At 42.8% G+C, this 4787-nt stretch overlaps 1 pseudogene across 1 annotated transcript; it reads right to left on the minus strand.

Annotated features, from left to right (window-relative positions):
• Nucleotides 1-1106: 1106 nt before the first annotated feature.
• Nucleotides 1107-3296, minus strand: LOC109374103 (polyadenylate-binding protein 1 pseudogene; annotated as a pseudogene). The gene has a single exon (XR_002122339.1). The product of XR_002122339.1 is annotated as a polyadenylate-binding protein 1 pseudogene (transcript).
• Between the last annotated feature and the right edge of the window lie 1491 nt (nt 3297-4787).

The raw sequence follows: 4787 nt of genomic DNA on the forward strand, positions 1-4787 counted from the left end.
GAGTTTGTTTCTGGTGCCTATTATGTGCCACTGATCTATTTTCATCTCTAACCTGACTTCACACCATTTTCATTATCACTTTAATAAATCTTGTTATTTGGCATGTTGTCTCACTTTGTTCTTCAGAATTGCTTGGTCTGAGAGAGGCTATGGCATATTTTGCTCCTCTGCACTGCTAGAATTAACCAGCAAGTTCCATGAAGAACCTGTGTGTCATATATTTCAACACTGACATTCCTGACAAAGTTATTCTAATTTGTATCACACATTTTTATTATAGTATTGCACCTTAGTAGGTATTAAGTTAGATTTTTTTTACTTAATCTGAAGTGCTGATGGTGACAAATGTCTGATAACAGAACATTTATTTGTTTTTTCAGATCTTTTTATTTAAAAGGCTTTGATGGTATTCATTCTCTTTAGGTGAGTTACCAAGGATTTGTTGGACATTTTTTATATTTGAAATATTGTTTTTACATGCATAAGATACTACCCATCAGTTTGAACCATAAGAAATAGCTGATATTCAACTACACTGGACCTACAAAAATGTCAATTTTCTTTTTGTCAGCCTCATAGTATAGAAACTCATATTCAAAATTCATAGTATTGAATAAGTTGAATATGACAAATAAATACTATTAGATTGAAATGAGAATCTATTTAATATGTTAGACCAAGATAGAGTGAAATCAGTCATATAACTGGCTGAATCTGCCCAGGAGGCATCCATCCTTGCACCTGCCTGGGCCTCAAGGTTCTTCATCTTTAAATAGTGAACCTGGGCTAAGTAGTTTCCAAAATCCCATGATTCTACATTACAATAAAGCACAATCTTGAAAATAAACACCAACTTTTATTTTTTTTCACTGTTTAAGGAATTTTTATTAAAGCAAGAATTTTATAATCCAAATTACTTTTTCTTGCTCAGTTATCAATTCTGTTATTTGAAACAGAAGTGACATTCTGAGCTATTCCACGGTAAAGAATTACAAAATTAAAGAAAGGAATACTTTAAATTTTTGTACTCTGCTGAAAATTCTTTTTCTCATGGCTATAAAACATTAGTTTGTTTTAATATTTTACTATTTTTTCTGTTTTTTTTGTTGTTGTTTTAAAATCAATAAGTAATCTAGGACCAGCATTATGTTTGCTAGACCTGGCATTTGCTCGGTACATAAGGTTCAAAGTTTCCTTTCCTTTTTAAATTTATTTTATATTTTGCAATGGTTTTTTTTCCATAATATTTAAGTTTTTCGATGTTTAGATATTTTTCTTCGGTGAAGCACGAGTTTCTTTTCGTGGTCGCTGATCAGTTTTAAACAGTTGGGACACCAGTGGCACTGTTTACTGCTTTCTGGGCCGCCTCTTTAGCTTGGTGGGCTTGTAGCACAGCTACAGCTTCATCAACTTTAGAATGGAGAGACTCTGGAGACTCAAGCATATGAAGAAGTTCTGAATTATCGATCTCCAACAACATGCCAGTGATTTTACCAGCAAGGGAAGGGTGCATGGCTTGAATTAGAGGAAATAGCCGTTTACCCAACATTTGCTTTTGCTCTTGAGGAGGGGCAGATGCCAACATGGAAGCAGTCAAAGGCTCCTGACCTTGTACGTGAACAGCAGGCTGCTGCATGGTGACCTGTGGCTGTGCATTAAGATGTTGTTGAGGATTGCGAACTCCCGCAGCATATTTATACTGTGGAACGGTGCGGACAGCAGGAGTAGCTGCAGTAGCAGCAGCTGCAGGACGTGGACCCATTGTCTGTGTTGCTGTGTTAGCAACACGTTGTGTTGACATGACTCGTGGAACCTGTGAAGAGGCTGGTCTCATAGTACTAAATGGCGGTCTAGGAGTGGCTGGGCGAATAGCACCGGGCATATTTTGGAACGGATGAGGTCTGGCACCCTGAGCAGTCCAGCGAGGACTTGGTCTTAGTTGAGCAATTTGGTTAGGAGGAGAGTATGCAGCACGGTTCTGAGTCTGTGGGATAGCTGCCATGAAGTAACCTGAAGGAGGTGCTGGCTGGTAGGGGTAGATTACAGGGTTGGGCACAGCTCTCACACTCCCCATTCTCTGCATATACTGGTTAGTGAGGTGAGCCTGACGCTCTTCTTTGCGCTGAGCTAAAGCTACGTACAATGGCTTGGTGGCCACAATTCTACCATTTATTTCTGTAACTGCTTTAGTGGCTTCTTCTGGGGAGGAGAAACATACAAAACCAAACCCTTTGCTGCGACCACCCTCCATCATAACCTTTACACTAGTGATTGTACCAAATGGAGAAAACTCTTTCCAGAGACGTTCATCATCAATACCATCATCAAGATTTTTCACGTAAAGGTTAACACCCTGGTATCTGCTGATCCTGTCTTGCTTCATCTGTTCAAATTTGCGCTTAAGTTCCGTCTGCCGTCCCACTTTTTTCTGAGCTCGACCAACGTAAATTTGTTTTCCATTGAGCTCCTTTCCATTCATCTCATCCACAGCTTTCTGTGCATCTTCATGCTTTTCGAAGCTTACAAATCCGAAACCTTTGGATTTTCCACTTTCATCAGTCATTACTTTCACACTTAAGGCAGGTCCAAACTTGCCAAAGAGATCCTTAAGGCGTTCATCATCCATGTCTTCTCCAAAATTCTTGATGTAAACGTTGGTGAATTCTTTCGCCTTAGCTCCGAGTTCCGCTTCTCGTTCTTTACCAGACTTAAATCGCCCAACAAATACTTTGCGATCATTTAGAAGCATCCCATTCATTTTTTCAATAGCTCTTTCAGCTGCTTCCTGTGTCTCAAAATGTACAAATCCATAACCCTTGGAGCCATTTTCATCACAAACCACCTTACATGAAAGGATGTTACCAAAAGCAGAAAATGTATCATACAGTGCTTTATTATCAATGGTTTTGTCCAAATTTTTAATGAATATGTTGCCCACTCCACTTTTGCGAAGTGATGGGTCACGCTGAGACCACATGATGCGTACTGGCTTGCCCTTTATAACATCAAAATTCATGGTGTCCAGCGCACGCTCCGCGTCCGCCGGCTGCTGGAAGTTCACATAGGCGTAGCCCAAGGAACGGCGGGTGATCATGTCCCTGCAGACCCGGATGGACAGAATGGGCCCGGCCGCGCTGAACTTCTCGTAGAGCATCGCCTCGGTCACGTCGGGGTGTAGATCCCCCACGCAGAGCGAGGCCGTGGGGTAGCTGGGGGCGCTGGGGTTCATCTCGGCACCGCTGCCCGCAGAGCCACAGGCCGCGACCTTTCCGTGAGGGGAGAGCTAGTGCTGGGGCCGGGGGCGGAGCCGGGGGGAGGGGAGCGGGGGCAAGCACAGACGGACGAAAATCAGCCGGAATCGAAAACTGCTCAACGGCCGCAGAACGGGGTCGATGCGCTGCCGCTGACCGCCGGCTGCTGGCTCGGGAGCGAGGGTGGCGATGTCGGTCCGGGCAGCGGGAGGGCCTCGGTCTCTTGGTTCCTTCTTGGAGCTGCTGCGGGGCCGCGGGCGGGCAGGTCGGTATCGGCTGCTTCACCGAGTTATTTTATAAAAGAGGAAGAAAAAAAATAAAAGTCTCTGGCGGGGGAGACGCGGATTTTTTGTAAATTTTTTTGGGTTTTTAAAAAGATTTTTTTAGATTTTTTGGGGGTTTTTTTAATAATAAATGTGTGTTCCGAGCTCGGAGCACACACTCCGCACTCTCAGCACTAACCGCCGGGGAGAAGGCTAAACACCAACTTTTAAATGGAGGAAATCAAAATATCTAATACAAAATGAGCATGAAGCAGAAGGAAACTTTTTTTTTCATGTTCATTCTGGTCTTGCTTCCCTTGATTTTGGGACATCTGACAATCCTTATGTTGCAGAGGAAGGTTATCAGTTTGCTTCATTTCTCCTGAAGCTCTGGAATTAATTTCAGCTTGCTTCATAGCAGCTTACTATGGATGCAATCCAATGGAAGCGATTTTCTCTGGGTGAAGCCCCACTGGATGCTTTTGATTCTGTTGCAGGCCTGGGCGCTCCATGGAGGCGGAGACTGTTGGCTGTTCGGCCACTTCCATTTACACCCTGCCTCCACTCTGCACAGTTGAGCGTAGAACTCAGCCCAGCGTACAATCTCTACAAATCGAATAAACACTTCCTTTTGAATGCTAGTGTGTTGCTGCCCTCGTGTAGTACCATAAGAGAGTAACGTAGCTTTGATAAGAAAGGCTGGGGGATAAAAAAGCAGAAGATGAGATATCTAATAAACCCGAGATATCTTTGATATTTCCGCCCTCTCTTGCCCCACATATTTTTTCCATCCTTAAAGTTTATGAATTTCACTTCCAGCATCTCTCTATAATTCATCTTCTTTCTATCCCCACCGCCACCATGCTGGTCCATCTCTATGCAGGAATGCGATAATAACCTTCTATTCTCATATTCTCAGTCCCCCCTCCACACACCCTCCCCAACTTTTGTCTACACAGCAATTAGGATGATGTAAAAAAATTAGTCTAATTAGTATCTCCACCAGGTAAGGTCATTTCAGTTCTTGCCTATCTTCTTCTTTGCCCTTCCATAAATACCTGTTTGCCTGACAAGACTGTAAACACCATACAGAAAAGCACTGTTTTTATGCTCATAGGTCTCCCCATTGCTTAGCATTCCATAAAATGTGACCATACACTTAATAATGTGTAAGTCATCAGTTGTGTTCAACACATTTATTGAGTTTCTACTGTGTGCCTGGCAGTGATCTAGATACTGGGGAAAGAGCAGTGAATGAAGTGAAAAATACTCT

The sequence above is a fragment of the Hipposideros armiger genome, unplaced genomic scaffold, assembly GCF_001890085.2.
Source record: "Hipposideros armiger isolate ML-2016 unplaced genomic scaffold, ASM189008v1 scaffold_788, whole genome shotgun sequence".
NCBI classification, from domain to species: Eukaryota; Metazoa; Chordata; class Mammalia; order Chiroptera; family Hipposideridae; genus Hipposideros; species Hipposideros armiger.